The 11,754-nt window shown below is 37.5% G+C and overlaps 2 long non-coding RNA genes across 2 annotated transcripts; both read right to left on the bottom strand.

Moving 5' to 3' along the window:
- Positions 1 to 1,625: 1,625 nt before the first annotated feature.
- Positions 1,626 to 3,108, bottom strand: LOC113472196. Its single transcript, XR_003394616.1, has 2 exons — positions 3,021 to 3,108; positions 1,626 to 2,039 (listed from the first exon to the last, which is right to left on the bottom strand). It is a non-coding gene; the product is annotated as an uncharacterized LOC113472196 (long non-coding RNA).
- Positions 3,109 to 4,371: 1,263 nt separating this feature from the next.
- On the bottom strand, positions 4,372 to 8,801 carry LOC113472195. Its single transcript, XR_003394615.1, has 3 exons — positions 8,542 to 8,801; positions 7,384 to 7,433; positions 4,372 to 4,648 (listed from the first exon to the last, which is right to left on the bottom strand). It is a non-coding gene; the product is annotated as an uncharacterized LOC113472195 (long non-coding RNA).
- Between the last annotated feature and the right edge of the window lie 2,953 nt (positions 8,802 to 11,754).

Genomic DNA, 11,754 nt, shown 5'->3' on the forward strand with positions numbered 1-11,754 from the left:
ATTAAGTCCAAACAAATTAGGTACCTACCTAATTATTTTTTTATATATAAAGTGCATAAATCTATAATTCATGTTTTAAAACGTGCATACGTTTGCAGAAATCAGAAGCATTATGCAGATACGAGTACCTAGGTAGATAAGTACTTAATAAAACTGGTACATATATTGTAAAAAGAGGATAAAATTATGAATGATTCTGCATGAATCTCTTAGCACAAGAGTGTCTGGTAATCAGTCAGAATTAGCCTGAAACTGAGGGGGAACCGAAGGCCATCAAGTAGAAGAATGGTATACCTACCAGTGGGTACTAGGTACTCAAACTGAAATACATAATAACACTAGGTACACATCACTGCCTTTTTTTTTTTTTTTTTTTTTTTTTACCGTGACGCTTTTTTTCCGTCCCGTTTTTTTACCGTGACAGATTTTATCTTTCAAGTGGCCCATTTAAATTGATGTGTTCACTTTAACCAACGTTTTCCGTCCGACGGGGAAAAAAACGTCGGACGGAAGTTTGCACCGTCCTCTTATCACTGGAATCTGTTCTGCCGTTCAACGGGGAAAAAAACGTTGATGATTCAGTGGCACTTGTAATTGAATGAGCTTGTTCACACCTGACGTTCTGAACGTTGTCCGTCCTCTTTCTTGTCTCAGTTTGTTTTCTATGTGTTCACTTTAACCAACGTTTTCCGTCCGACGGGAAAAAAAACGTCGGACGGAAGTTTGCACCGTCCACCGTCCTCTTGTCACTGGAATCTGTTCTGCCGTTCAACGGGAAAAAAGCGTTGATGATTCAGTGGCACTTGTAATTGAATGAACTTGTTCACACCTGACGTTCTGAACGTTGTCCGTCCTCTTTCTTGTCTCAGTTTGTTTTCTATTGTTAACCTAGTCAACCTAGTGTAACTCAGTTTGTTTTCTATCGTTAACCTAGTCAACCTAGTGTAAGGCTTCCAGCCCCTCTGATAATATGATGGCAGAAACATTTCTGCATTTATTGCTATGTTAGGAGCAGTTCAAAACGTTTACGAGGTACCACGTTATACCTGGTAGAATTTTATTGTTTGGAGTTATTGTCTTCTTGAGAACCGAGGGGCTTCCAGCCCCTCTGATAATATGGTGGCAGAAACATTTCTGCATTTATTGCTATGTAGGAGCAGTTCAAAACGTTTAAGAGGTACCACGTTATACCTGGTAGAATTTTATTGTTTGGAGTTATTGTCTTCTTGAGAACCGAGGTATGTGCTGATTACGAAGGTCAGAACAATCTCTGAGGGGCTGAGAGCTCGCAGTAATGTGGAGAAGCAGTAATAGGTATCCTCGAGAAACGTTAACAGGTATCTACCTCTAGTATACTTTGGTGTTAGGTATGAATTCTAATAGAACTTTGGTAGAATTCATACCAAAGTAGAATAATAGAATTATTGTATATTTAAGGGATTTTAGTATAAATTAGGGTCAATCAAAAATTCAAAAGACTCTTCATTGGGTTTTTGGTCTTGTAAAAAATACAAAAATTGCTATCAAAGGACGAAATTATTTCGCAAGGCAATCTCTAACAAGTTTTAAGGTTATTTTTTTACCCAATTAATTAAAATGAAATTAAAATATTGTACCACTACCAGTTAATGTTTCATAGGTAATATACCTAGGTATTCAGTATTTATTTTTCGATATTTTTAAAATTACCACAGAAAAAGGAAAAAATATAAAAAAATCACACACATAAATCGAGTAGAAAAATCGCCGCCAGTTTTCGGAAAATTAAACCGTTCGATCGACACTTCGAAAAAATCGAATCCACGTATGTGAGCTTCCGCACTAAATCACTAAACGCACACTAACAACTGACATTACTCATTACTGACATAGTGACGAAGTGACGGTGAAAACCGGCCTGGCACTATTTGTTGAGAGGCCACTCCAAGTACCAATCGATCTTGTCATGATGGTTGTTGATAGTGGATACCAAATTAAGCCACGCCATAAGAATATGACTGATCGGCGCAGCGATTCTCAAGCGGGGTACACGAGAGACCCTGCAGGAATACGCGAAAAAATATTGTGTAATGGCGGACAAAAGAATAACAAAAGCAAATTTTGAATATTAAGCAAATTTTTTCAGTGCAGTGCAGTTCAGTCCAAAAAGGTACTGAAATTTGACCTCAAGGTACTAAAGTACTGAACTTTTACAAAAAGTACTGACTGTGTTTAGAACTCGGTAGTAATGGTACACATCAACCTAGGTCTAGGTACCCGATACTTATTAGGATGGTGGCGGAGGTTCGTGAGATTAAACCCGGGTACCCAAGGGGTACGCGGGCGAAAAAAGGTTGAGAAGCGCTGATATAGATAATATTCAGAGCACTTATTCAGACAGATACCACTTGCAGAGAATTTCAAGTTGAGTGGAGAGGGGGATTAGTATTTGGGACTTTACTATCTTTCCAACACCGTGTGATGGGACCATTTTTATCTGTCTCGTTTAAAGACGGTCTCGTTCCAAGCAGATACTTGACTGACAGTCGGTCGTGCGTACAAGGCGAGCGCAGTGATCACTACGCCATGGGAGCTGACTTCTATGGCTTAGTAGGTACAGGCGTTATATCAGTTTCCAAAAGGGAACCGGTTCGATTTCCGAAAGTATCCCGACATAGGAAAATATAACTTTTCTGTTCCAAAATAAACAAGTGAACACCTATGTATGTACTATACAATATTGTACATACAGTCGACTCTCGGTAATTCAAACCTTCGATAATTCGAAACTCTCGATAAATCGAAGCAACTGTCTGGTCCCTTGAAAAACTCTCGATATTTCGAAAAAAATCAATGCATTTTGGTACGCTCGATAAATCGAAGTAAAAAGAATTGGACCAAGAAAAAAAAAGTAAACACCTATGTATGTACTATACAATATTGTACATACCTAGTATGTGGAAGAAAGGGGAATAGATAGGTAGGTAATTACGAATCCAGAAGAAAGGTACAGGTTTAACTAAAAGTAATTTCAAACTTACCATTTTTCGTGCCTCTCTATTCAGTCGATTAGTATAATGGTACGAGTACGTCAATGAAATTCCGTTCTACGAAACGAGAAAAGTAACCTAGATGGGTGTTGGGTACCCTACTCATTAAGTAGGTATGTAAAAGTACATACTCATTAGGTAGGTATTAGGTGTTATATTAGGTCATCAAGATTGAAACAATTCCACTGTTAAAATACAAACTAATACACTGAGAAAATTATTGTACGTACCTATAGTTAGGCTCGTATCTCTACCTATTTATTTGTAAGCGATTTACTTTTATATGTAAAAAAAGTATATAACATTCTGATGATGATGATAATAATAATAATAATAATAATAGATTTACTTTCTGAAAAGTTTATCACCTCACTGATAACCGTCTGATAAGATGTGGTGCCCATATGGTGGACAGCCAAATGATTAACAGGTTATTGGAAAACTCATGAACATGTGACATGATTCACTTTTTACATGTCACAATTAGTACCTACCTACGTTTAGTACCCCAAACGTAAAACGATTTAACCCTTGGTCGCCAAACAAGTTAACATAATAGGGTTTTACTGATTTATATAATAAGAAGTAGTGGTACCTAATAGTGGTTTTTACACTGATCGAATGGGATTAAAGAGTTCCTTTACCCCAGAAATAGGCTACCAAAATCGGAGGGTTTTTTTGGGTTCGCGGACGAAAATGGTGTGCGTCGAATTCTTCTTATTATCAGGTAGACCTGCCAGGTATGGCTGAAAAGGTCCGCCTGTGAGGTCTACCTGATAGTGAGTGGCTGGAATAACAAACTGAAACTCCACTGTCTGTATCCCATGAAACTTTGTCAACTTATTGCATGCACTCCCGTGAAGGTTATGGGCTATTTTCCGGTTCGTATTTGTTAAGCTACGCCGAGCAAGACCACTAAATGGATGAGTGACATGAGGTTTATAGAGTAAAAATTAAAGTTATCCGATTTCAATGAAATTATTTCCTACAAGAACGGCCATGCCTTAAGGATTTCGGCTAGTACTTAATAAAAATTACTAGCACATTATCTAACCATGTGGACAGTGTGAGGATTTTTTGACACCAATGTTACAAATAGGTTCATCAAAAATAGATAATGACACCAATGCCACAAATATTAGGGTACCTACTCGTTTATCAAAAATAGATAAAGCATGTAGAGTAGTTAAAAATCAGAGGAATATGATGATAGGTATTTAGATTTATTTATTTATTAGTAGGTTTAAGTGGCTAAAATACCTTATCTACTAATCCTTCTAAATTATCTAAATCGTTAAATATTCAGTTCTAAAGCGTTAAATATTCGGATTCCCACGAAGTTTTCATTTTTTCTCTCTCGCTAATTCGAACATCTCGGTAAATCGAAACTCTCAATAATTCGAAATAATAGTCAGGTCCCTCCAATTTCGAATTATCGAGAGTCGACTGTAGTATGTGGAAGAAAGAAGAATAGATAATTACGAATCCAGAAGAAAGGTATACAGGTATAACTAAAAGTAATTTCAAACTTACCATTTTTCGTGCCTCTCTATTCAGTCGATTAGTATAATGGTACGAGTACGTCAATGAAATTCCGTTCTACGAAACGAGAAAAGTACCTAGATGGGAGGAGAAAAGTGCCTATATAGGTACCTACTCATTAAGTAGGTAGGTAAAAGTGCCTACTCATTAAGTAGGTATTATATTAGGTCATCAAGATTGAAACAATTCCACTGTTAAAATACAAACTAATACACTGAGAAAATTATTGTACGTACCTAGTTAGGCACGTACCTACCTATTTATTTGTAAGCGATTTACTTTTATATGTAAAAAAAGTATATAACATTCTGATGATGATGATAATAATAATAATAATAATAATAGATTTACTTTCTGAAAAGTTTATCACCTCACTGATAACCGTCTGATAAGATGTGGTGCCCATATGGTGGACAGCCAAATGATTAACAGGTTATTGGAAAACTCAGGCACATGTGACATGATTCACTTTTTACATGTCACAATTAGTACAAAGGTACCTACGTTTAGTACCCCAAACGTAAAACGATTTAACCCTTGGTCGCCAAACAAGTTAACATAATAGGGTTTTACTGATTTATATAAGAAGTTATACTGATGGAATGGGATTAAAGAGTTCCTTTACCCCAGAAATCGGAGGGTTTTTCTTGGGGTTCGCGGAGGAAAATTGTGTGCGTCTAATTCTCATTAGTCTTCTTCTTCTCATTATCAAGTAAACCTGCCAGGTATGGCTGAAAAGGTCCGCCTGTGAGGTCTACCTGATACCTGATAGTGAGTGGCTGGAATAACAAACTGAAACTTCACTGTCTGTATCCCATGAAACTTTGTCAACTTATTGAACTTATTGCTTGCACTCCCGTGAAGGTTATAGGCTATTTTCCGGTTCGTATTTGTTAAGCTACGCCGAGCAAGACCACTAAATGGATGAGTGACATGAGGTTTATAGGGTAAAAATTAAAGTTATCCGATTTCAATGAAATTATTTCCTACAAGAACGGCCATGCCTTAAGGATTTACTAGCAGAAATCCGGAGCGAAGCGACGGATTTCGGCTAGTACTTAATAAAAATTACTAGCACATTATCTAACCATGTGGACAGTGTGAGGATTTTTTGACACCAATGTTACAAATAGGTTCATCAAAAATAGATAATGACACCAATGCCACAAATATTAGGGTACCTACTCGTTTATCAAAAATAGATAAAGCATGTAGAGTAGTTAAAAATCAGAGGAATATGATGATAGGTATTTAGATTTATTTATTTATTAGTAGGTTTAAGTGGCTAAAATACCTTATCTACTAATCCTTCTAAATTATCTAAATCGTTAAATATTCAGTTCTAAAGCGTTAAATATTCGGATTCCCACGAATGTGCTAGAATGCCGATTTTGTGATGGTTTAGTTACTTTAGACTCTTTTTTTTTTTTAACAATGAGTTGTTTTGAGTTTCCTGACAGTGATTTTCAGCTCTTTACCTACATAATAAAAATTTTCAGTACTCAATTAAAAGTTGCTGTACTTACCCCATGATCGTTTGTAGTCTCCGATTCAGGTTGGTGTAGAAGTGGAGTTCCTGTAAAATGAAGTAACATAATAATAACAACATAACACTAACATTTTAATTTTCTACACAATTTTACTTAGGTACCTACAGAGTAAGTGGATACAAATTAAATTGATCGACTTTATCAATACGTTAATTGAATTTTTTGAGAAATTTGGAAATTTTACCTGGTCCTTATCTGATATCATTGTTAGTAAGTTATTTCATATAGCCACTATGCCACTAATAATACATATTATGCACTATGTAATTTGTAGAGCATACTCATCATCTGATAAGAACCTCAACATGCGAAATCCGGTAGATAAAGTTGAAGGGGGAAAATAATTATGGACCCCACGCCAAGGTCCCCGTGATTCACTGTTCTACAGGGTGTCCCAGAAAAACATCGACAACCACTCAGGATAGCTACATCTCATATTTTCATAATTTCCACAAAAAAAAAAAATCTCAGCCATTTTCCATACTTTGGCTTCGTTTTCGAGAAAAGTAGAAAATAAATCAATAGCAAACAGGCGCCTTTTTTGGGGTCACAACCCCGATCCAAAGTTTGTGACTTAGCCGAAAAATGCATAACTCATCCTATATTATATGCCGGACACTCATCTAAAGTGAACACCCAAGTGTCCGGCATATATGCCGGACGGGGCCACAACGGAAACATCAGTGTCCAGCATATATGCCGGACGTGGCACTCAAGGTGTTAAAGAAAATTCAGCTAAAAATGCATGAAGGAGTCCAGTTCGATTGTTCGTGGTTGATACCTATTCAGCTTAATAAAAATTACTAGCACATTATCTAACCATGTGGACAGTGTGAGGATTTTTTGACACCAATGTTACAAATAGGTTCATCAAAAATAGATAATGACACCAATGCCACAAATAGGGTACCTACACTACCTACTCGTTTATCAAAAATAGATAAAGCATGTAGAGTAGTTAAATCAGAGGAATATGATGATAGGTATTTAGATTTATTTATTTATTAGTAGGTTTAAGTGCCTAAAATACCTTATCTACTAATCCTTCTAAATTATCTAAATCGTTAAATATTCAGTTCTAAAGCGTTAAATATTCGGATTCCCACGAATGTGCTAGAATGCCGATTTTGTGATGGTTTAGTTACTTTAGACTCTTTTTTTTTTTTAACAATGAGTTGTTTTGAGTTTCCTGACAGTGATTTTCAGCTCTTTACCTACATAATAAAAATTTTCAGTACTCAATTAAAAGTTGCTGTACTTACCCCATGATCGTTTGTAGTCTCCGATTCAGGTTGGTGTAGAAGTGGAGTTCCTGTAAAATGAAGTAACATAATAATTTTCATTTTCTTTAGGTTAGGTTAGATGCACTCTTGGACAATCTAAATTGATAAAAATCGAAAGCAATGTGACTACTGACTAGAAATCTCACTTATTCAGTATGGTCAAAGAAATCTGATCCAGTGTAACCACAGCATTATGCATCCGACAAAACCGCAGACTAGTAAAATGTACAGGCTGATTCAGAATATCTTTTCTCTACAATTTTTACCTACTTATCTATGTAGCTATAGGTAAGACAACCAACCTCAGTGATATAGTGAACTCCAAACCTGGAGATTAGTGGTTCGAGTCTGAAAATTCACAGAATTCTGCGAGGATCATTTTTTTTTTATTATTATTACATATATTAGATATTATTAGAGGTATGATATAGGAAACTGTAACACTGTAACTGCTAAGGTCTGATCGTTCCGAAAGCGAAGAGAAGTTCCGAGAACGAACCTTATGTGTTTAGGATAAAACGAAGTGACGGTGAAAACCGGCCTGGCACTATTTGTTGAGAGGCCACTCCAAGTACCAATCGATCTTGTCATGATGGTTGTTGATAGTGGATACCAAATTAAGCCACGCCATAAGAATATGACTGATCGGCGCAGCGATTCTCAAGCGGGGTACACGAGAGACCCTGCAGGAATACGCGAAAAAATATTGTGTAATGGCGGACAAAAGAATAACAAAAGCAAATTTTGAATATTAAGCAAATTTTTTCAGTGCAGTGCAGTTCAGTCCAAAAAGGTACTGAAATTTGACCTCAAGGTACTAAAGTACTGAACTTTTACAAAAAGTACTGACTGTGTTTAGAACTCGGTAGTAATGGTACACATCAACCTAGGTCTAGGTACCCGATACTTATTAGGATGGTGGCGGAGGTTCGTGAGATTAAACCTCTCAAGGTACTGAAGTACTGAATTTTTGCAAAAGGTACTGACTGTGTTTATAGAACTCGGTAGTAATGGTACACATCAACCTAGGTCTAGGTACCCGATACTTATTAGGATGGTGGCGGAGGTTCGTGAGATTAAACCTAGGATAAAATCCGGCTCGGGCGGGAAAATACTTTTTTTTTATTTATCACTTACTTTCTGTGCTGGACTCCATCTTAAGGTGTGTTCAATCCGAATCTCAGATTTCTCTTGATGACATGCAATTAGTCGCGGTTGGACCTACGCGGTAGGTTGATACTCTCCTCAATAGGTCAGCTAATAGTTCACAACAAAAATAGATTAATAAACGTAATAAAAAATGAAAATATTTCCTATCTTTTTAGGACCAACTCACAAAGGAAACTGCTACTGGCTGATCTGGTGATCTGACTCAGAGGAATTCGCTAGTTACATGCATATTCTCTGTTAGTAGTTATCAATTTTTTTAGTGATAAGAACATTAGAACACGTTTTGTGTCGGATAATAAACATCGCGTTTTTCTCTTTTCTCATGTCTCTTTGTGACTCATCGCAATTTTTAGTTGTGTTTTTCCAGCATCCCTAAATGTGGCCCCTGAGGGAAGTTGACGGCCATGAAGCCTCCTAGGATCTCTTCAGTGGGGTGCAATAGTCGATAGTCGATATATCGACAGTGTTAGCCACACTGCCCTCACGTGACATGATAGTAGTGTAGCTGTCCTGAACGAATTACGAGTACCTACAATATTATGGGAAAACTTTGAACTACATCTTTCTAACTCCCCATAACCTCATGTGACGTGACGTGATAGTAGTGTGTTTCTACCTTTAGCCGTTCAATTCCTTTTTTACTAGACTCCTCACCTTACAAGGGAATTTCGTTAGGAAAATGCTATTTGCCTAATATGCCTATAGAGTTATAGACATATTATACAGTCCCCTATCACACCTGTGAGTATTTATCACCACGTGACCACGTGTTAGATTAGTGGTGTAGTGAATTAGAAAGATTAGAGGTGTAGGAAGTGGGATTTAGTGGTGTAGTAATAGGTAGGCACTATAAGTATTGGACGTATAGTAAAGTGTAGTGGTTCGTCAACACTCCGAAATACAAAAGTTTGTAGATTGTAGAACCGAACATAAAATACTACACTAGATTTCTTAGAACAATCAAAATTCAAAATTGAAGTTTTGGCGTCTCCACCAAAATTCTTTAGTTCTCTCTCTCTTTCTCTCTCTCTTTCTCTCTCTTGTATTATTATGAATGATACCTACAGGTACAGTCGAACCTGTATAAGTGGGACCCGTCTAAGTGGGAAACCTGGATAACTGGAAAAAAAAATCGTGGCCCCTTCACGGCAATCTCTCTAAGTAGGACACTTTTTAACTGGGAAACCTGGACAAGTGAGAAAAAATTGTCGGTCCCTTGGATTCCCACTTGGACAGGTTCGACTGTATTCCCAATGAGATAATCCTACATTCATAGATCTCGTAAATTTAATGACACATCAGCCTACACCAAACCAAAGTTAACACACGACAGTTTATAACACCTCCGTTCTTTTACTAAAACCATTATTAACCTCTCTATTGTTATATGTACCCAGAGCCGTACACCGGGGGGTGTCAGTCTAGTTAGCTTCTGCCTTGGAAGCACTAGGTCTCGGGTTCCATTTCCGCCTGGGGTTGATTGTATTCTAAACAAATAAGGTTCGTTTTTGGAACGGCCTGCTTTTTAATATCTTGTTTCCCTCCTTTCTTCGCTCCGTTATGGACAACTGGTGCGAGGGTCGATGGTGTCGGCGAGGGTCAATGGTCCAGGTTCTACACTAGGGTCAATGGTCCATGGTCTATGGTCCCCGTTGTGGACGCACACTTATCGCGGGGCACAGTTGGGCTGCGAAAGGCCCTATACATATCTTCCTATATCTACGTATAAAGCTGTGTCCACACTTAGTCGATCCACCGTTGAGTCAATCGACGACGGCTGGAACCGTACACTGCCTCGACAACATAGATTCACCTCTTCACCTCGGGATCGACGGGGTAGAATATGTGTGGTGTGGACACAGCTTAATAAAATAAGAATGATTTCCAAAATAATTATACCTTTCTGCTTCGCCTATTGTGTGTAAGCTCAATCATTATGAAAATAAGACGACGAGATTATATTATTTTTTAATAATAAGGGATTCATTTTATTTTGCAACATAATGAGATACATATTAAAGAGAAGAAGAAAGTAGGTATTTTACCTACGCTAGAACACCCATTAGAGACAGGAATACTGGGATAGGTAAAACGGTAAAAAAGCGTATTGACTCGATCTAGATTTATAGAGGCTTCGTAGAAATGGGATTATCCTATTTTCTTTCTTGTGGCATTCTCATTCAGCCATGTTATACAAAATATGTTGTTGTTGTTGTTTATAGACCCGCCACACGCAGAAATACATTTCTGCAATTACGCGGTCGGTCTTGTTATATTTTATTGGATATTCAACACTGATTTACATTTTTCTTTGTAATTTGTATATAGGGTAGTTAAATCTAAATGGTAGGAGTGTCGGTTGTATAGAACTTGGGCTGAAATTAGGGGTGACTCAGCGTATACAGAAGAACATCTCGGTATTCTTCGCTCCGTTTTGGACAACTGGTGCGAGGGTCGATGGTGTCGACGAGGGTCAATGGTCCAGGTTCTACACGAGGGTCAATGGTCCATGGTCTATGGTCCTCGTTGTGGACGCACACTTATCGCGGGGCACAGTTGGGCTGCGAAAGGCCCTATACGTATCTTCCTATATCTACGTATAAAGCTGTGTCCACACTTAGTCGATCCACCGTTGAGTCAATCGACGACGGCTGGAACCGTACACTGCCTCGACAACATAGATTCACCTCTTCACCTCGTGGATCGATGGGGTAGAATATGTGTGGTGTGGACACAGCTTAATAAAATAAGAATGAATTCCAAAATAATGATACCTTTCTGCTTCGCCTATTGTGTGTAAGCTCAATCATTATGAAAATAAGACGACGAGATTATATTATTTTTTAATAATAAGGGATTCATTTTATTTTGCAACATAATGAGATACATATTAAAGAGAAGAAGAAAGTAGGTATTTTACCTACGCTAGAACACCCATTAGAGACAGGAATACTGGGATAGGTAAAACGGTAAAAAAGCGTATTGACTCGATCTAGATTTATAGAGGCTTCGTAGAAATGGGATTATCCTATTTTCTTTCTTGTGGCATTCTCATTCAGCCACTTTTTATCTCTGGTGATGAGCTTTTTTTTTATTGGTCGTCTATTGGTTACAGGGTGTGAACACTTGGGTAAACATTCTCATTAAAACCCTTCAGCCAATGGACGAGCGATAAAAAAA

Source organism: Diaphorina citri, unplaced genomic scaffold (genome assembly GCF_000475195.1).
Source record: "Diaphorina citri unplaced genomic scaffold, Diaci psyllid genome assembly version 1.1 scaffold4265, whole genome shotgun sequence".
NCBI lineage: Eukaryota > Metazoa > Arthropoda > Insecta > Hemiptera > Psyllidae > Diaphorina > Diaphorina citri.